This window comes from Microcebus murinus, chromosome 11 (assembly GCF_040939455.1).
Source record: "Microcebus murinus isolate Inina chromosome 11, M.murinus_Inina_mat1.0, whole genome shotgun sequence".
NCBI classification, from domain to species: Eukaryota; Metazoa; Chordata; class Mammalia; order Primates; family Cheirogaleidae; genus Microcebus; species Microcebus murinus.
This window is the reverse complement of record NC_134114.1, coordinates 79,579,557-79,602,449: the sequence shown is the minus strand read 5'-3', so window position 1 is coordinate 79,602,449 and position 22,893 is coordinate 79,579,557.

The following is a 22,893-nucleotide window of genomic DNA, read 5'->3' as shown; positions in this document are numbered from 1 at the left end:
TTTTTCATGTTTCTTGGCCATTAGTCTATCTTCTTTTGAAAAGTTCCTGTTCATATCATTTGCCCACTTCTTAATGGGGTTGTTTAATTTGTCTTGCTGTTTTGCTTGAGTTCTCTGTAAATTCTAGTTATCATCCCTTTATCAGATATATAGAAGGCAAATATTTTCTCACATTCTGTAGGTTGTCTATCCATTCTAATGATTGTTTCCTTGGCTGTTCTGAAGTATATACTTGTTTTTGTGGTGAGAACATTGGAGATTTACTCTTTCAGCAATTTTCAAGTATATGAAAAATTATGATTAATTATAGTCATCATGCTTTACAATATATCTCCAGAACTTACTCATCCTAACTGAAACTCTGTACTCTTTGACCAACATCTCCCCATCCTCCGCTCACTCCAAGCCCCTGGCAAACATGATTCTACTCTTTTTTTTCTGTGAATACAAATTTTAAAAATTCTACATGTAAGTGAAATTGTGCGGTATATTTTTTTCTGTGTCTGGCTTATTTCACTTTAGCATAATGTCTTCCAGTTTCATCCACATTATTGCAAACGATGGGATTTCTTTCTCTTTAAAAGATTAATAGTGTTCCATTGTATATATCTCTCACATTCTCTTTATTTATCAATGGACTTGGGTTGATTTCATATCTTGCCTATTTTGAATAATGATGCAATGAACATGGAAGTGCACATAACTCTTCAACGCAGTGCTTTCACCTCATTTGGATATACAGTCAGAAGAGGGATTGCTAAATCGTATAGTAGTTATATTTTTAACTGTTTGAGAAACCTCCATACTCGTACACATACTTCCATACATAATGGCTACACTAATTTATCTTGCCACTAACTATCTAAGTGTTCCCTTTTCTTCACATCCTTGCCGACATTTGTTTTTTTGTCTTTTTGATAATAGCCACTCTAACATGTATTGTGTTAACTCATGCTGGTTTTCCTTCTCATTTTTTCTAGTTCATGCTCTGATAATAACTAAAAACCAAGTGATATTTTTCCTTTATTTGACTTAGGAAAGAGTCTATTTTGCTTTCAGATTATAAGTCCCCAAATACCATATAGCTGACGTATTTCATCAAACACTGAACAATACGAATGTTAGCGATTCTATACCAGATGTGTTTATGGAGAGTATTTTTTATGCATTCAAATGAAATTGGCCTTGAAATTTCATTTTATTATTTTGTCTTAAATTTGTACCTATAAGCCACACAATTTTAACGTGATTTTTGTTAGCACATGTATTGAGGTATATTTGACGGTTTTTAATAGAAAATTCATGGTGACTCAGTTTTCTGTTTAATGATCAGCAGTGCTAGAGAGGCAATGATTTGATGTTGAAGACAAATATAAAACATCATTAAAACATCCACATCAATGTGCTCTGCATTTAAAATCTACGTAAATATGGAATACACCATAAGATGACCAAAAAATCATTAAATCATTAGACATATATTCTAAGCTCCTGAGTTAGGTACTATGGATCATACAAAGTTGAATGAGACTGGAGCTTCTCTTCAAAGATAAACAACTTCATGACACTGTATTTTTCATGTCATTTCAAGGGGTTCCTACAGTACTTGGAGTTCATATTAAATATCACTACCTTAAAATGGAAAGTGTTAAATAAAAGTCTTGAGTCACCATAAAAATTAGGAAGGCCAATAGCAATTGTGAGGGCAGATGTTTTTGAATAAAAAGAAAGTGCAAGAGAAAGATGTTTGTTCTTGTTGAAAATCTCTTCCAAACCCCAAGTCATAGCTGCTTTAGTATTCTGAATGATCCTGTCACATCGATCTTTTGTGAAAGGTGATCAAGTGAAAAAAATTATAGAAAATTCTTCTTTAGGCTTTGAATAAATGCAGTTGAGAGAAATGCAGAGCCATCATGAAATATGAGTATCTTATAAACTCAGACCTGCAAGTAAAATGTACAAAGCCACGATTACTTAGGTAGAGGTTTGAAATAGAATTGGGTATTCTTGATCATATCTAGTGGGGGACAAACAACAAAGAACATAAAAATGCAAAAATTAAAAATATGACTTTAGTGGATTTTGTCAAAGATCAGATAAGAAAACTATCTGATCTATGTTCTTGGAGACCTGTGGCTTATTGCTTCCCTTTCCTATTTGTGATTCATAGTCCTGGCGGGATTCTCAGATTAACATAGTAGATATTCTGTTAATGAATCAAGTAATCAAGCAGTAAAATACACCATATACTATGTAGGTGCAGGCCATTATTTTGTTGCCTTTTTCTACAAATATGAATTGTAAATTATTTTGCTTTTTCAGTATTTTTCCTACCAATCACTCTCTATATTCAGTTTAGGACATATCTAACTTGTTGAATCATTTCATCAGCCTGTAATGAAATTAAAAAAAAGTTTTCCCTGTATTTTTTGAATTTTTTTTTCTCCATTGCTCTTTCAAAAGCCCATGTGTATTTCTCTTCACATTTCTTTCCGTAAAATAATCAAATAAGTACCTATCAGTGGTATCTGTGTTCAAGGATGGGGTTCTTTCTTTTCATGGAACTTATATTTTAGTGAAAAAAAAGGTCATGAAACAAAAAAGTACATAATATCAGGTATTGATGAGTGTTGTGCAGAAAAATGAAGCAGGAAGAGAGATTAAGAAAATATAATAACGGCTATTTTAGACAGAATAATCAAAGGTATCTTTGCAGAATTAGTATCCAGGATAATGTATTTCAGGAAAATGAAACAGCAAATTAGAAGGATTCTAATGCAAGGAAGAGCTGTGTGAATTGAAGGATTAGAAAGTTGTTCAGTGAAGGTAGGGGTTGGAGTTGTGAAGGGGAGACTGTAAGTAATGGAATTGGAAAAGTAGGCAGAACCGGATGATATATGACCATAGAGAAGTTTACATTTTATTCTGACTTCGACAGAAGCCACTGGAACTTTTTAAATGGGTAGCGATCTGATTTAATTCAGTTTTTAAAATGATCACATGGACTGTTCTGTGGAAAACTGACTAGAGAGAAAAGAAAACTGAACACGGTAAGTAAAAAGAAGTCTATTATAGTCTGTGAGGGCTTAGTTGAGGTCATATCGGTGAAAGTGGCGAGAATGGTTTGGATTCAGCATATATTTTAAGGTAGGGCCAATATGACTTGCTGCAGATGGGTTATAGGGTGTTAAGGAAAGAGAGGTGTTAATATGACTCTTTATATTTTTGTCTTAAAATATCGTATGATTATAGTCCTTTCTTTATATGCAGATGAGGAAGAATGAAAAAGAATCAGGTTTGGCATGAAGAATTGAGTTTCCTGCTTTGAGCATATTAATTTTCACATTTATATTCAAGTTGGATATGAAATATCCAATTAAAAGTGTTAAGTAGGTGGTGGAATCTATGAGTTTGAAATCATGCAAAAAGGATGGATTTGTTGAATAAAGGGAAAATATTTAGCATATAAATACCATTATCTTGTAGCCATGTGCCATTGGGTCTTGAGGTATTATTCCCCATTCTAATGTGCAAGAATATTTGGATTTTATTCAGTACGAAGTTGTTGGTGCTATTCCCATTTACTTCTTGTAGGGAAAACTGGGATTAAGATCAGTTCTCAGGTTGACCATATTTTTTTCTGGTGCTTTTGTTTCTGCTCTTTACACCTGCTGTAACAATTGGTCACAGATGGCCCCTCAGATTTTTCATCCAGCTGTCCCCAACCTTTTTGGTGCCAGGGACCATTTTCCATAAAAGACAATCTTTCTGTGGACCAAGGAGGGTTGGGATGGTTTCAGGATGATTCAAGTGTGTTACATTTATTGGGCACTTTATTTCTTTTATTGTTACATTGTAATATATAATGAAATAATTATACTACTCACCCTAGGTTGGGGGCCCTTGATTTATACCTATTGTGTAAATGATACTTGGGAAGATTTTAAATGGAAAGAGTTTAGAGAAAGAAATCTATTTTTTAATTTTTACTTTAGGATATGATTTACTTCCAAAGCTTTTCAAACTCTGCTATGCATACAAATAAGCTGAGAATATTTTTTTTTTTTTTTTTTTTTTTTTTTTTTGAGACAGAGTCTTGCTTTGTTGCCCAGGTTAGAGTGAGTGCTGTGGAGTCAGCCTAGCTCACAGCAACCTCAAACTCCTGGGCTCAAGCAATCCTTCTGCCTCAGCCTCCCGAGTTGCTGGGACTACAGACATGTGCCACTATGCCTGAGTATTTTTTTCTATATATATTAGTTGGCCAATTAATTTCTTTCTATTTATAGCGGAGATGGGGTCTCGCTCTTGCTCAAGCTGGTTTCGAACTCCTGACCTCAATCAATCCGCCCACCTCTGCCTCCCAGAGAGCTAGCATTACAGGCGTGAGCCACCACGCCCGGCCTGAGGATCATTTTAAAATGCAGAATTTGATTTAGGGGGTAAACTAAGAACCCATGTGTCTAGCCCACAGGCTACTCTGAATAACAAGGCATTACCATCACAGGCATGGGGTTCTTTTGTTATAACCCTTTAGTTTATGCCAACATACCATGCTGTTGTACCTTATGCATTCCATTCTGTTTCAGGGTGGCTTTTCAGAAAGGACTTACAATTAGAGCCACACACTGAACCAGAATCATCCATTGCCCACAAATATTTCCATCCTGATTTTGAGTCTGGATCATCAATTCTGTCTGCCTCTTACCCTAGGATGAGGTTCTGGAAGTGAATGAAAGAGGTGAGTAGGATAGAGGCTTGGTAACTTTTTCTAGTGGTAAACCCCACCAGAATTATCTTAGTCCATTAGAGAGAATCCAATCATATTGAAAATGTTTAAGATCTCAGTCCTTTTGCTCCAAGGAAGATACACCTCAGGACAAGGAGTTTGGGGGAAGGACAGCTTTTGTTGACTCATAAGAATGGACTAGTCGTATAATTCCCTAAGCATTATTAATGTCTGAGAGATTCTACATTTGCCTACAGAGCTTAGCTTGATGTGACATGGATTATCTTTGATACCTCAAAGTTTTGAGACAATTGTAGTTAAATCAGAAGTATAGAATCAGTGTTGAAACATCCTATTTTCATTAATCTTTCCATGAATCCTATGCTAAAGATGACACCATTCTTGAATAGTTAGCAATTGATTCTTTAACCCCATCAGACACATTGTGGACAAGCAAGGCTCATAATATGGCAAGGTCAGGATTGGCAATAAGAACAAAGTAGCTTTTGTTGATCTTTGTAGAAAGGAACAGACTTAGAAGTTAATAACTGCATGACGCTTGAGACATTGTTCTCAAGCTGACAAGCCCAAGATCATAGTAAGGGTATTTTCCTGTAACAGATGCAATGTCTCAGTCTTGTTTGCCTCTGGAAGAAAGCTAATGTACCAAATGTGCAAAATGTACAACCACAAAATATTTGGACACCTTTACTTGATCTTGATCTTTAAGGGGTCTCTTGGAGTTGGAGGTTAAGAATTTGACTTTGAAGATACCATTTTTGCACTACTTTTTTTTTTTACCTGGATGTCAAATGTATTGACTTCTGTATACCCCTTAGAATTCTTTAAGAAAGTCAGTTAAGTAATTTTAGGGAATAAATTAACAATCTATTCTCACTGCACTATTATATCATGTCAGAAATCTTAGAAAGAAAATGTCATTAAAAAAGGAAAATAATTTTACTGAGAATTTACCTTAGAAGGTATGTGCGTGTTTGTAGTATTATTACTTTGTCAGGAAAGATCACATTGTACTATAATCTTGTCTTCATCCCTTTTGTCCATTTGCACTGCTATCAGTTGATTCTCATGCACCAGGAACTCCAAGGAAGTAAATGACTACATGTAGGCATAGGATGTAGACATGTTTAACCCTCTCATTCACAGTGAGACACAGTTAAGCTAAAATTCCCATTTATATAAAAATAGCATTACCCAAATAAATGTTTTATCTCAGGGTATAAGGATATCTTATTTGATTAGATGATCACAAATTTTATTTTCTTGGTTCTTTGAACCAACTATAATAAATGATTTTTGCATTTAGTTGCCCAGCTTCCATTTCCCCTGGTTTGATTCAAGTCATCTCAGTTTCCTTTTTTGGAATTCTTTTTATCCTTGCTGCATTAGGTTATGGTGGGCCTTTAAACCAAGATATCCTGAGTTGTTTTTTTTTTCCTTAGTGAAAAGGTGAATTTGTGATCATATCTAAACTAATGGATGTTTTTTAGTACTTTGCACTGATAATAGAATTCAAAGAGGAAAATAATTTAGATACTTTTCTTCCAAGGACAGTGTCTTAATGAAAATCTTGAGTAGTCCTTAACCTTCAGAGATGCATGCATCTTGGCCTTCTTTAGCTCAGTTATTCAGCTATTACTGGTTTTTGTTATGTTCATTCATTTACTTCAATTAAATGCATTTTTTACTAGTTATTCAGATTGGGTTTATAAATTCTGTAGACAATGCATTTTGAAAATGTGAAAATTTCTTTTATTCAAAGAATTTTAGTATTCCCTACCATTTCTGATGAACAGCAGAAGCCTGTGATGATGAGATAATTTGGTATCTTCATAAAAAATATTCTAGAAATAGCAAATTTTTAAACAGTCACCTTGCATAAAGAGTAACAACCAAAATGATATATGAGAAAATATTGCTGATGATATGTTAACTTATTGACACACCATAATAAGGTCAACTTCAGTTTTCTTTTACTATTGTTTATGAGAAAAGTTGTAAATAACTAGTAAATTAAGAAAAATATGCCTAGAACTTTACAAATATAAAATCTACTTAATAATAAGAAATCACTCAGTGATATATGATGTTTTTCACCATTATAGCTCTTTCACCCACTGGTTTTTGAATGGGCAAAATTTTGGACAGCATACTTTCCTCACTGCAGTGCTTTGTGTTAATGCATACTCTTTTGTATCAGTATATTTCCAAAGAAAGCTCTGATAAATTCTACAGCCTGTTCAGAACCTGTCATGGGGTTTAGGTACTGGATCAGTAAGTATTCCGGAGTACATTTTTTCCCACAATTCTTTAGTGCTGTAGACATAAACTGTATTGGGATAGTATAGATATTTATTGATATTAGAAATAGATTTCAGAAGACTGAAATGCTGTGATGACATTTTAATGTATTTTGGGATCTTGTAAACGTGTGTTTTTAGTACTCTCAGAAATTTCAAGGACGTAAATGTCTCTGTTATCTATTTTTATTTTATTAGCTTTAAAATTAAATAAATGTTCTCTGCATCTGAGACTCAGCTAATATCCAACTAGCAATAAACTCTTTAGTAGATGATAAAAGTATTTTTAAAGTAAAATGCATGTGCATATTCGAGTGAGAGTTATATTTTAAAACATAAGCTATATCACTCTCTAATTTTATTCCTAATTAAAAAAAAATTATTCTCAGCACCAGCAACTGTCAAGTGGGGCATCAAATAACAGCACATTTTTTAGGGCAAAATCTAGTCTGGGAAAAACTTCTAAATTATTGCAGCGTGATATTATAAGAATTCAAAAGGAACAAAACACTTGAGTTGAATCACAATATTTATTTAGCAATAATAGCATAAAATCTGAGCTCTGGCATAATTCTACATGATACACAAAGGAAAGATTATATTTTTAATTTAAACTTTTTATTTTGAGATAATTATATATTCACATCCAGTTATCAGAAATAACACAGAGATATCCCATCCTTTACCAATTTTTGTCAAATGGTAATATCATGCAAAATCATAGTAAAACATCATAACCAGGATGTTGATATTCATAAAATCAAGATAGACAACACTGTGATCTCCATAAAGATTTCCTCTATGTTGTCCTTATATGACCACACTGTCAGGTTTTAGTCTGAAAATGTTGGTTCTTGGCACGATCATGGCTGAAGAATGACCAGACGCACCAAAGTTAGGCAAGCATGAAAACGAGGTTTATTGAGGAAAGAAAGACAGGGCAAGAGCAAGATGAAAATTTACAGAGCACGATACATTCACCACTGCTGATGACCAGACCCACTGCTGCAGCAAAGGAAGAGCCAAAAAAGGGCACAAAAGAGAGGATTGACTACGGTCTACGTCTTGTTTTATAGTCCCCTCATAGGGAGATCACTCATGGTTCAAAGGTCACCATGGAACCACTTTGATTAGACAGTTGAAAGTCACATAACCTGAGCCTAAACCGCACATGCAGGTTGTTCTAGTTCAATTTCCAGACTCTATGGTACCTATGCTGTTTGGCCCCTGGGCTAGAGAGTCCTCTGCATTCTCTTGCTGCTAGCACATTAAGTTATAATTGTCAGATTCATAGGGTATTCCCTCTTCCCAAGGTGTGGCAGCCAATCAGGAGATTAGGGTGGAGCAGGAGTAAGATGGAAGACACTGCACCCACTTTGTCTCTAGGAGACCTGTAATCCCTTAGTATCTATGTAAAAACACCTGTAGCCCTCTCTAGAAACCACTAATCAATTCTATAATTTTTTCATATTAATTATCTTATTAAATGCATTCATACATTATACAAATCTTTAGGATTGGCTTTCTTATTAATAAATCTCTGGCAATACACCCTGGTTGTAGCGCGTATTGATATTTTCCTTTTTATTGGTGAGTAGTGTTCCCTTTTAATGATGCATTCCTGTTTGCTTAAACATTCACAGATTGAAAGACATTTGGGTTGTTTCCAATTTTTATCTTTACAAATACAGTTTCTACAGACATTTATGTATAAATTTTTGTGTGAACTTTCATTTCTCTCCAATAAACACCCAGGAATGCAATTGTTGGTTGATATGGTATTTGTCTATTTTTTTAAATAAATTACTTAACTGTATTCCATAGTGACTATATCATTTTGTATTACCATCTGCAATATATGACTAATTCAAATTTCTCACATCCTTCCCAGAATTTGGTATTGTTTCTATTTTTTATTTTCATCATTCTGATAGATGTGACATGGTATCACATTGTGATTTTAATTTGCATTTTAGTAATGGCTAAGAATGTTGATCTACTTTTTACTTGCTCATTTCTCAACTGTGTTTTCATCAGAGTAATATCTGTTCTTATCTGTTGCCCATTTTCTAATTTGAATGTTTGATTCTTCTCACTGTTTACTTTGTGAGTTCTTTAGTCTAGATACTAGTTCTTTGTTAGATATGTGGTTTGCAAATATTGTCTTCTAGACTTGTCTTTCCATCCTCTTAATGAGATCTTTTTCAGAGTAAAAGTCTTTAATTTTGATGAAATACACTATCAAATTTCCCTTCTATGGATTATTATTATTGTACTTTAAGTATCAATACTGAGCATTATCTTCCTGGCTCTAGATCTTGAAGATTGTCTAATATGTCTGATTTTACATTTTACATTTAAGTCTATGATCTATTTTGAGAGTGAAACTGTATATAAGTGGAAGCCTATTGACTTAGGAGAGGCTCTTTCTTTCTTTCCTTTGGCTTTGAGTTTGTTGGAGAATTTGTCAAATTGGAGCTTGTTGGTCATTAGAGGAAGTAATAGACTCTTGAGCATAAGTGTTGGTAAATGGGTGTTTCATCTAGAGCAGGCGTCCTCAAACTATGGCCCGCAGGCCACTTGCGGCCCGCCGAGGACATTTATCCAGCCCACTGGGTGTTTTTGCCACTGCTGCCTGTCCTGCTTAGCAGCCGTCTTGTTCTGGGCCCACAGTACGCATGTGTGGAATGTGCGCCCGCACTCTCCAAGGGGTCTCCAACGGTCTTGGGGACAGTGAATGGTCCCCCTGTTTAAAAAGTTTGAGGACCCCTGATCTAGAGTTTTAAATGTATAGGGACAAGGTGGTTTATAATGTCTTTGTAATATTTGTGTATATAGAATCTGTAGTAATAAACTATTTTCAATCCTGATACTAATAATTATGACTTTCCACCTTTTTATAACTTTATCAGCCTTGCCAGTGGTTTATTGATTTGGTTAGTCTCTTCAAAGGTTCAACATTTTGCTTTTTCTTGCCTCTCTAGAGTATACTTGATATCTATTTAATTAGTTTCCATTCCTTCTTTTCTCATATTCATCCTTCCTTTTCTTTTATTTTGGTTTTCAAGTATATTACTCCTTGATTTGTGCCCATTATTCCTTAATAAAATATGTTTATGGATATAAATTCCCTACTAATTGCTGGAAATATTGCATATGAATTTAAAAGATACAATTGTTTGCTTCAATATTCTATTGTATCAATTAGTTTAAGTGTTTTAATGTTCTTTGCCTTAGCTTTTATTTTGCCTGGTTTTATCAGTTATAGAAGTTACTGAAATGGAGGAGTATAAAATTTTGTATTTTGATTGTGAATGTAATTATTTCCCTTTTTATTTTGTCAATTTTTGTTTTTTTTTATTAGTTTGCATAGTTTATCATTTTCTCTAGTTTTATTTTCAGCCTTCATGGTTGCTTGTATTTTGTGTGTCCCTTTACAGAGCATACGATTACTAAAGTTTTGTTTTTGCTCCAGTCTGAAAATATTTTTAATCAGAATATTTAGTCCATTTGTATTTATTATACTTATCGATATATTTGAGTTTTGATCAATTATTTTATTATTTACCTTTAAATAATAAATGTATCATGTTTCTTTTTTTATGTGTCTTCTTTGGGCTAATTGAATGCTTTCAAAATTTAATTTATCTTTAAAAATTTATTAATCTTTAATTTTTAAATTTTTAATGATTATTATAGAGATTAAAATTTTAATGATTGGCTAACTAATGTCTAACATTAATTAATCAATATTTTTAATATTTCTTTAAGTTTATAAAAATTAGAACTATTTAACTGCACTTATCTCTTCCATTTTTTCTTGTAATTTTGTGCCTTTAAGTTTCATATACATTTTAAATCTGACAAAATATTATTTTTTGTAATTATCTTATTAACAGATTAAAATCTATTTTGAATCTATGGCTTGATATCTTTCAGCAGTTTTGGAAATTCTTGATCATAATCACTTAAAATATTTGTGCTGCTGAGCTTGAATCCCCAAAGCTTATCCAAATCTTTATGTACAAATAAAAAATAGCATTTATTAAGATTAGTGAAGCCAAATGTAAGGGGGTTAAATCTGTTCATCTAAAGAAGGCAATCTTTATTGTGTTTGTTCAAGGCAAGGCCTTATAACAACAAATTTTGTGAGATTATATAAGGGTCAGCCAGTGTGGAAAAGTTAGCTATCAAGTGCCTAAAATATCTGGCGTAACCAAGACATCCTTTAAGTTGTGTTATAGAAATGTGCTAGTAAAAGTCATAATTAGTATTCAATTTCTGAAGCATATGCTTTCTGTTTTTCATAACATCATAACATAAATAAGGGTCAGCAAACTTTTTCTCCAAAGGGCCAGACAGTAAATATTTTTGGTTTTGCAGGCCACCCAGTTTCTGTCATGCCTATTCAATTCTGCCATTGTAATGCATAAAACAACCATAGAAAATTCATAAGTGAATGATCCTATGTTCCAAAAGGACTTTATTTGTAAGAATAGGCAACATACTGAATTTGTCTCATAGACAATATAATAACAAGTTCTTTCTGGAGGAATTCAGATACAATGGACCACAATCCTTTAATAGTCTACTTTTATTATCTGATATTTGGCCAGTTTGTGTAAAACATAGCTAGACCAATTGAGATCTTTAAATTTTCAATCTCTTTTATGTCTCATACATGTGAATTATCTTTGGCCTGAGGATATTGGAGCCATTTTCGAGGTCTGAGAAACTGCAGGAGATGAATCAGGTTCTTAATCTGTACAATCAATAAATTATAGCCCAGGGATTTTTCTCCTTCTGAAACTTCCATCCATAGTTTATAGTGGCATAAACTATATATACATAAACTATATGTATAATAATACTACAACCCACTGCCCCACTAACGATAAGTCCAACGCCTCCATAAATAGGTGAAGGTTTTGAAGAAAAACTCATAAAACCTAAAACAAGAATAATGCTTAATAAAAAAATAGTATATGCCATAGTTCTCACATGGACTCTAACCATGACTAATGACATGAAAAACCATCATTGTAATTCAACTATAAAAACTTTTAATGACCAACATCCGAAAAACCCACCCACTAATAATCATAAACAGCTCATTCATCGACCTTCCAGCACCGTCCAACATTTCTTCTTGATGAAATTTTGGTTCCCTATTAGGAGCTTGCCTAACCATTCAAATTATCACAGGCTTATTTCTAGCAATACATTACACAGCAGACACAGCAACCGCATTCTCTTCCGTAACTCACATCTGTCGAGATGTAAACCAGGGCTGAATCATTCGCTACTTACACGCTAACGGGGCATCCATATTCTTTCTATGTCTTTTCCTCCACGTGGGACGAGGTACATCTGGTTTACAAAATTACTCTTGCCCCCTACAAATTCACAGCAATGGAATCAATAAAGCAGAAAAGTTGAGTGAGAGAGTCCAGAGAAGGCCTCAGGAGATAGGAAGTAGCTAATGCAAAAGTAGAATCTGAGGGGCATTTGAGATGCCAACTCAAATCAAATTCCTTACTCTTAAGGATAGAATGAAGGGATGGTGGAGGGGCTAATGACAGAAGTCAATAAAAAGGGAGTGTCCTATTTTGGCAATTCAATGGATAATTTTTGTTTATATTAAGAACAATTATGATACAGAAATATCATTCTGTCATATGTAGTTTGCCATTTGTCTTTTAGAATTCCATCTTTTATGCTAAAACAGTAAAACATTTTCTTCTAGTGCTTCTTTTATTTAAAATATTGGCAAGTATGTTTGTTTAAAATAGTATAGAAAAGTGTTATTATTCTTGGGTGTTTCTGATTGTTTAATCTTAGGAGCTATTAATTCGGTGTGAGATTTTTTTTTCCCTAAGAAAACTTTGGTATAAAGTGTTCAGCAAGTCCTTGTAATTCCAAGAGGGTGCAGTTTGTTTTCCAATATTTGATTTTCTAACTAAATCTATGACCTCAGGTTTAGGCCCATCAACAAAAAAGGGGCTTAAGGCATTTAGGGCAGTTGTAAAGTTTTCTCCCTGATTGAGACTATGATATTCTCTAAGGATCATGACATGGTCTAGAAAGTGTAGGATGGATTTTTTTTTCCTATTTTAGAACTAGAAATTTTAAATTGTGCTTCATATTTTAGAGCAGTTTTATATTCACAGAAAAACTCAGCAGTTAGTACAGAAAATTGCCATATACTCTTGCACCCAGTTCTTCTATTATTAACACCTGACATTAGTATGGTACATTTGTAACAATTAATGAACAAATATTGATGCATTACTAATTAAATTTCATACTTGAGTTAGATTTTTTAAATTTTAACCTAATGTGTTTTTATGTCCTTTAGTTCCATCCAGGGTAACACATTACATTTGATTGTCATGTCTCCTTTACCTCTTCTTGGCTGTGACAGTTTCTTGGGCTTTCCTTGTTTTTGATGAGTTTGACAGTTTTGAGGATCCCAGGTCAAATATTTGGTAGAATGTACCTGTATTGGAATTTTTCCAATTTTTTTCCTGATGATTAGACTGAGGTTTTTGGTTTGGTGAGGAACACCATGGTAAAAGTGTTGTTTTCATCACATATCATTAAAGGTATATACTATCAATATGGTTTATCACTGTTGATATTTCCCTTAATCACCTACTTATGTTTGAGTGTTTATGTTTGAGTGCTTATGTTTGTGTGTGTGTGTGTGTGTGTGTTTAATCACTTTCTTATTTTCTGAAAATACAAGCTGCTCCAGGCTAATCTTGTATATCTCCTGTGTCAGTCCTGGAATAAGACATTTCTCTAAGGAACTCTGGTTTCTTTGATTGGAGAATGGTATAGACACCAAGACCTTGGAGCAAGGACTGGATCTTTGACTCATAAATTTTGATAAGGATGAGCCCGAGGAAAGCTCTTGGCTGAATCATTTTACTCTAACCCAAGTTCTACAGCATAATCACTGAATTTCTTAATTGTCCTTGGTAAAATCCCACCTGAGTTTCAAATCCTTAGCTATATCCACATTTTAACATTTGTATATGTAATAAGATAGACAACAAATCAGAGTTTCATTGAATTACTGAGTAATCCATACAGAAATGATAAATAATAGGCAAATAATAGACAAGAATCTTGGAACATCTCCCTTCACCCTTGAGTGCCCTGTGTAATCAAATAGATTCTAATGAAAAGACTATACCAAAAACAAAAAAGAAAGAGTACAAACCTAGTACTTGAAGCAAAAAATTGTAGTGCTCATCATAGTTAGGAATTACTCAACTGCCTGTGCCCTGGACTTCAAGGAGGGGACACCAGGAGGTCCTGTTATACTCTATCTAGGAAGTGACTTGGGCTGAGTGTGACCTAAGTCACAGCACCCAAACCTGTGGAAGAAAACCAATCTAAGCACCCTTAAGGATAGCCTTTTATTCAAAAGTGCTACAAAAGGTGCAGTTTTGTGTTTAGGAAGAAGGGCAGAGTTTTCATAAGGTTTTTTCAAAAGAAGTCAGGTAAGTTAGTGTCGGGAATTTTTAGTTATAAATAGTTCTTGGAAAAGGGAGAAATGGTCTTGAAATTTAGCAGCTGATGATTACTGAGAAATTTTGATTTAGCAAAAATGGTAGAATGGAAGAGCTGGTTGCTAATGTTCTACAAAGGGTGGGAAGCAGTTTTGGAGACTGAGAACATGAAAGAGCCATAGTGTTAGGTTGGAGGGAAGAAAAACAGGTGGCAAGGGAGTGGCTAAGTGCAGAGAGCAGGACCCCAATTGTAGCTAGGAACCAAACTGCAGCTAGGAACTCTTCCCTGATGGGAACATACACAGTACCCAGCTCCTAATGACCTTTAACTGACCTGGGGCTCATTACCATCTAATTAGCATAATCTGGGTGGAGTTTTCATGAAGGATTCTGGGATGACATATGCATAGTAAGGCAACTGTTATATAATCCAACCTGATATGTAACCTGTTGTATAATCTGTTATGTAACCCCAACCTGTCAATCACCCCAAAGGCAAGACATAGCAACCAATCCTGCCAGGAGAAAGATAGAACAAACTAGTGAGCATATAAAAGACAGTGTGTGCTCAGACTATTGGGTCTTCCCCACTCACAGAAAATGGCCCATCTCTCCCTCTGAGACGTTCTTTCACTTTACATTAAATGATGTGTGTATTTGTGATCACTCCATCGTCGGTTTGCCTCGATACCAGTACTCAGTCTGACACTGGAAAGCAGGGGACCAGCGAACACCCACACACACCTCACAGTAGTGAGAAATTTTCCAACATTTAGGGTTTCTCACACATGATTGTATTAATTGTGATATTCAACTTAAAATAAATACAAGTATTTTACCCTCCTACCTCATTATTTTTAATTAGATCAAATAGTTTAAGTTAAAGATAAGAAGAAAATTTTATGAAAGGCTTTTGTATTTTTTATACTGTACTTTGTTCAGAAAGCCTCTTTGTCTATATTAGATCCTGAATATTTTGTGAAAAACTAAGGATTTAGGTGGAAATATTTATGACTTTGTATTGAAGAACCACATGCTAATTTTGAAAATTTACAGAATATAGAAACAGAGAAAATCCTCCCTCATCTGTTCATTCTCACCCCTAGTTCCAAATTCAATCATTTCCTAGGAGTGACCATTGTTAGCATATTTTGTGTATATTTTAAACATAGTATACACAAACATATTATAAATGTGATAATAACGTCATCTAGCATTTATTGAATAGGCCTAAACAATGAGATATGCATTTTCCATATGTACTCTCACTTATTTTTTACAAAAACCCTTTGAGGTAGTGTTATTAGTATTTCCATTACAACATATAAGGAAATAATCTGAGTCCCAAAAGTGAAAGAAGTTTGTTAAATGTGTGACATCAAATGACAGTGCTTACTCTCAAATCAAATATTCTGACTTCAGAACCCACATTTTTAAACTTTCCCACAACTTGCTTTCATTGCTAAGCAATACATTTTGCATCTCTTTCTAGACTGGAATGCAGAGATCCTCCTAATATTTAACAGCTGCACAGAACTCAGTTTTATAGTGTGACTATGTCACACTGATGATACATGCGACTTACTACACCACACTAGTGATGCACATACATGTAGTTTTTCAGCGAACATCTTTTTAAGTATAATCCTATATTTTTGTGCTGTCATAAGTTTAGGATAAACTTATAGAAGTACGAAGTCAAAGAGTTTCAGCATGTATAAGATGATACTGATTTATACACAGTTGTTCTGGAGGTGTGATGAGTTCCTTTTGAAACTGCTGCCAACATTTAATTATCAAACTTTAATCATTGCCAATCTGATAACTGAAACATATCTTATTATTGTTTTAATTTGTGTTTAATTATAAGCGGTTCTGATTGTATTTTTGTTTGTTGGCCATTCATATTGTCTATTAACTGCTTTTTTATGGTCATTGCCCATCTTTGTATTAGATTCTTAATCTTTTTCTTACTGTTGCTTAAGGTTGTTTGTAGACTAAATGTATTAGTATTTATTTATCTGTCAGAGCTGCAACTATTTCTTTGTCCGCTACATTTTTACTTATCTCATTGGCAATTACATATTTTCATAGACTTGTCTTAACTTTTTATGTTTATTAAACTTTTTCATTTTTGCTTCTTTGATTTGCTTAGACCTTGCCCAATTCATGAGTGTAGACAACATCCACACATTTTTTTTGTCTGTCTTTCAGTCTGTGTTCCTTTTTATATATGTCATTCACTTATAATTTGTTCTGTTGTGATATAATTTCCTCTAGCCACTTGGCCTTAACAATTTATTGAATAGCTCTTTTATTCACTGGTTTAAGGGGCTTCTCCATAATATATTAAATGTTCATGATGAAAACTGAAAATTAAAAATAGAAACAAACATGGTAGAAGTGTTATGGTGTTTATAGAGTTTTATATATCTACATTTTAAAAGTAAAAGGAATATTTTATTTTCAGAAAAGTGGAGCTCCATGTGAAAATTTTGCTAGAGGACCAAGAATTTAAAACTTTGCAAATAGTGAAAACCGTGCCATGTAAAAAGGATTAGAAACACATGAGGAAAAACCATAAGCATAACTTTCAATTTTCAGTTTTAAAAGTTACAAGTTCTGCAGTTTTGCATGTATGTAGGGAAATAGCTTTGTCCTTTCCCATATCACTTTGCACCTCCGGATATCAAGCAATCCTGGAGAGCTTCTCTGTGTGTTGCATAGTCTTATCAGGGCTCATTTTTTTTTTTTATATTTATCAAGCACATCTACATAGCATAGAATAGATCCATAGCCCATGTAGCTATTATCCTTGGCTACCTAAACTGAAATATCAAATTACTATACAACATTGATGCTGAACACAAATAAATACTCCTAGACAATAATACCTTTAGGTGTGTAGACAATAACACCTTGCCTTACCTGGTTGCTAATTTTGTGTGATTTTTTGATTCCGTTTTGTAATCTTATCAAGACTTCTTCTCTTGGAGCTCAGAAAAATAGTACAATACACTCTTCATTCAAATGTAATAAGGTAGGAAAAACCTAGAGGAGAATCTGTCAGTCTCTCTGACTTTCCACAGAGAGTTGGAGGATTAAGCAGAAAAGTATGTTTCATTCAAGCCAGCATGACCCTTATGTCAATGAGCTATACTAGACATGGAATTGTTTCTCTTCTAAATGGATGATAAACTCCAGCCTCAAAAGTTTATATGATTTTTCTTATGCCTCTGCAGGAGCTAAGCCATAATTCCTGAGTTCATATCATGCATACGACCATCAGTTTCTGGGTTTACAGGCACACATGGAGAGCTTATTTGTTTATTTGTAGATGTAGTGCCCCTTTGAGTATGGATGTGTTACAAACATGAATCAGAAAAAAAAAAAAAGAATATGACAGAGTTCTGGAGGGCAATATTTAATTTTGTTTTAAAAAATGAGCTCTCACCTATTACTCATGTGTTCAAAATGAAGCTTTAATTTCCCAAAGGTGTTCAGTAGGAAATAGATAATACTAGAAAATTTATAAGTGGATTTTTCTCCTAGAATGAAAAATAAGGACATGAAAAGAAAAATTGTTTCTACTAGTCATGGCAGCATTTAGGAATGTATGGAAAGAAGTGGTAATAGTAAACTAAACATAAACAAATGCACCATTAAAAATTCAGTAACTTCATTTTTTTCTCAGCTTCCAGCCTGCCAGATATACAGAAAAACATATATAATAGTTGGATCAGAGGGACAGGGCCTGTGTTTTCCCCTCATCTCTAAGCACTGTGGGCTAACTTTCATTCCTTAAGTAAAAAAAAAAAAAAGGTCGTGAGAAGGTAAGAATGAAGAAATAAAAGCAAACAATGGTGGTTTTTGGAAGAACTCTGATCAGATATGTTCTCCGTGAATGTCTTTATTTATTTACTTAGTGGGAGATTTCTGTCTGGACATGGGGCATTTATTATTTACCGCTGAGCTTTTACTGTTCCTGATAACTTCAGTAGGGAGCAGCATCCAAAAAATATATAAGATAAAATGATTAAACATGGCAAGTATATACTATTTCGCTTTGAAAATGTAACAAAAAGACCAATTTCTGTGTTATTTTGGCTTCCCTGTAGCCACTTGCCAATATCTTTTCTTTTTGTCTTTAACTTCTTTATTGAGAACAACTTACCTCGTTTCTTTGTCTTTTTAATGTCCCTCTTTGTGGAGAATCTGTAATTCTTTTTAGCATTACAAATTTAAAGTCATTCTCCAGGGATAATATGTAATAATTAAGCATGTGTAAAACAGAGAATCTATGTCTTTATAGGCCATTGCATATATATTCCATTTTACTATTCCTGCAGTGAATTGACATATTGCTATTTAAAAGTAATGAGAAAGTTACATAGCAACATCAAAAGCAGAAAAGACTCTATCATTTAATCCTTTCTTCTTTTCCTCCCACAAACACACCTGTTCGTGGCTAAATTGTGGCTCAAACATTAGATGACTCATTCCACATATTAAGATTAGACATATTCAGTGAACTGGGAAATCAGAGCAGAGGGAGACAAGATACAGACTGGAAGTTTGATGAACCAAATCAGAGCAGGGAAAGATACGGTGAAAGATGATTCAAAGAAACACCTGCTCTGCAGATGACCGAGACTCCAGAATTTTTGCAAAATGAAACCAAACACACAGTAAAGCTGCATGCTGCTATTTTGAAATTATTCTTGGAAGACTGGAACAAGGCTAAGGGTCAGAAAGAAAACTCAAGATCTATTTACCAATTGGGGGATTTGGAAAGAAAATATCATTGAATACTTTTAGAAATTCTCTCAAGATGGAAGGGCACTGATAACTACTCAAGTTTTAGTTTTATATGGCATAAGTCCCACTTTTACAACTTTAATTCAATGCAGGGAAATTCCTTAACATCAAAAATAAGACTAATGATTCATCTTGATTTGAGCATATCTTTTGGATCCTCCCCTTCGTGGCATAATGACTTTAGAATATATAAAATAGACCTCACAGTTGTTTAGAGTGCACAGCATGCCTTGAGAATAATATAAGAGCACTATGTTGGTAAACTAATTGTATTTTCCTCCTGGAATTAAAAAAAAAATCTAATTCCTTTTCTCTGAGCACCTGATAGCCAAAAACTTGAGAACTGTGATTAATTAAAAGTGAGTTGCTAAATGGAATGTAAAATCTGTTTACCTTGTTTCCACGCTTTTTGGACTGATTCTATAATACAATTGGCTTACATTTGGGAAGAGAAATGGCTTAAACTGCTTTTGCTGCTGCTGCTGTGTTGGTATTGCTGCTAGTGATATTGCACATTTCAGCACATCAGGAAAAAGCCAGGGGTCCAGAGCTATTGTCTTTAGCACTCACAAAGTTAGGCAGGTCATATGCATGGCCCAGAGAGAGACTTTAGTGGGCTATTCTCCACACTGGAACCTTAGATTCACCTAAACACTAGTAGGAATTCCTGCACAGACTTGCTAACTCTAGTTCCCTAACATTAGTCAGCGTAGTCATTGATTGTTTCTAAGAAAATGTTGGAAATGCCTGACATACTCAATCATTGAACCATCAAAAACACAACATAAAGCTATCAAAGCTCAACCTGATGTAAATCCACAAAAGGAACAGGGATATGAAATAAATTTCTGCATCTTTTCCTTAAGGAAACATAATTTGGATTTTTTTCCCCCACAAATGTTGTTAACTTTTAAAAAAATAAAGATTTCATTTTGGAAACTAGGTCTTTACTCTTTGCAAATGAAGAGAGAATATATATGCAGCAGTGTTTTTCCAAGCTATTTTTTTATATTGGAGATTTTGACGTGGCAAAAGCGTATCAGGATTTCATCAAGGATAATAATTTGATGAAAGATGATCTCAGGGAATAATGAACCTGTATCTAAGTCCAAAATGAAGTTTAAGACCATGAAGTTTGAGCACTGGTGATGTGCTCAGTTTCTCTCCGTATATAGAAAAATGGGGCTGCAGCTCATTGTGTTGCTTTTGACAGTGTGATAAAAGCAACTTGTATACAACACTTATATACAAATCACTTCTATACAACAAAACAAGGCCTGAAACCAGTTGATTGTGAGTGAAGACATATTTGGTGATATTTTATAATAGTGTGTTACCTCTCTAAACTAGAACAAGACTTTTGTAATTACAATACAGTTTTTATGTACTTGGGGATATTTGAAAAGATTTATGTTATTATGAAATAAAACAGAAATTCTAAAAATTAAAGTAGCATAAAAGGAAATACACTTAAATTTGAATCTCATGGAAACTCATATTTCATATTTCTACTTGCTATAGTTAGCATTCCCCATGTGTTTTCCTTTGTGTCTCTCTGTATGTGTGTACAAGTGTGGGTGTGTGTATGTTTTCACTTAATTGTAGAAATACACAATTAATGGGAAAAAAACTGTGGCTTTTAACATGAAAATATACCTCATTCACAGTCATCAAATACAAAATAAAGAATAATTAAAATTTTTACCTATCAAATTAGAGAATGTATATTAAACTTGATAATAGGATTTAGCACGAGTGTACAGAAAGAGAAACTCTTAAAGCTACTGCAACAGTTAGTAGTTTGATGTTACTAATATTTTAAATACATTTAATTTGACCAATTTTTATTTGTTTTCACTGTCTAACAAGTGACTTTTCTGTAAAATAAATTCATCATCCTTTTATAGATTTCTGAGTGTCAATGTTTTTCATTTTATCATTTGTCTTTTGACTGTGTTTTAGTATTGATTTTTCAGATAATGTTTGAATTTGTATCATTTTATGCCATACAATAAATTAGTTCTTCTTCTTGAAGTCTTCTTAGTTCTTGTCTTGCTACTTTTGTGTAAGGATTTTCTTCAGAAAAAAGAAAGAAAAAAGAAAGAAAGAAAAAGAAAGAAAAGCTTACTCTGCTTTCTTTTTGACATTTTACGTGGTGTGTTTTTTGGCATTGGTTTGTTTCCAATTATTATTATCAAACATTGATCATGAAATAGAGAAAATTGTATAATAATCCTACACATAATTTTAAAACACACTTAATTTTAATTTTTGTTATATTTGCTTTATCTTTGATTAGATATTTTAAAGTCAGTTAAAAATATCATGAAATTTTACCTAAGCACTCCAGTATGTATACCTAGAAAAAATAAACACAGTTATTGGTTTATTAAAATTTCAAACTTTTATGTACAGAATATCTCTTGCATGAAATAATGAACCTGAGTTTGATAAGGTTTTTTACAAGAAAAGTAAGAAACAATAAAAAAAAAACATAGACTTTTACAAACTCTTCTGAAAATGATGTCCTTGGAAATCAAAGCCATTTTCCATCACATACTTTTACTTCCTGACCTGGTTTAACAATGAAAGTAATGCTGTATATTTTGAGAGATCATTTTGAGACATTAACCATTTTACTACATTATTGAACCTGCTTAATCAATTCTTTTGTATGGTAAAAGAGAAAACTTCTGCAGACATTCTGACTGTACTTGTCGCTTTTCTGTTAAGTATGTATTAATGAGGGAGACTTTTAAAAATTATTGGCATATATCACCAGAAGGATTGTCATAATCAGCCAAATTTATAATAATCAATGGAAGTGATTGATGGAGCCTCTTAAATAGAACTATTGCATTCAACAAAGAAGCATTATTCAACTCTGAAATTGAAAGAAAATGTCTAATTCACAATGCGGTATGGATAAAGACATTTTCAGCTTAGTGACAAAAATCTATTACAGTTGTTAATGATCCTAACATGGTCTTAAAAGAGCTAAGATAGAATTCAGATACATCAACTTTTAAAGTACTGACTGATTCACTTTGTTTTCTCCCTCCTGACTTCAGATTTACACACACACAGAGAGAGAAACATATATGACATATATTTTTTTTCCAGAACTGAATTTAGGAACAGTCTCCATTTATTTTAAACCACATTTATTATGCAATAAAATGGTGACATAATGAACATTGGAAAATCTAGTAAATTGGACTTACAGATTTTACCTAATGTTTTGTCTTCTCCTTTCTTTTTTTCTCAATATTCTCTCCATTCAATCTTTATTTAGGCTTCAGAGCCCTGGGGTTATTTTTAAATTATTTTACCATGAAACTTCTATTATTGTCATTTTTCTACTTTATAAACAGAATCTTCAGGGTCAGGCATGGTGGCTCATACCTGTAATCCTAGTCCTCTGGGAGGCAGAGGTGGGAGAATTATTTGAGCTCAGGAGTTCCAGACCAGCCTGAGCAAGAAAGAGAGCCCATCTCTACTGAAAAAA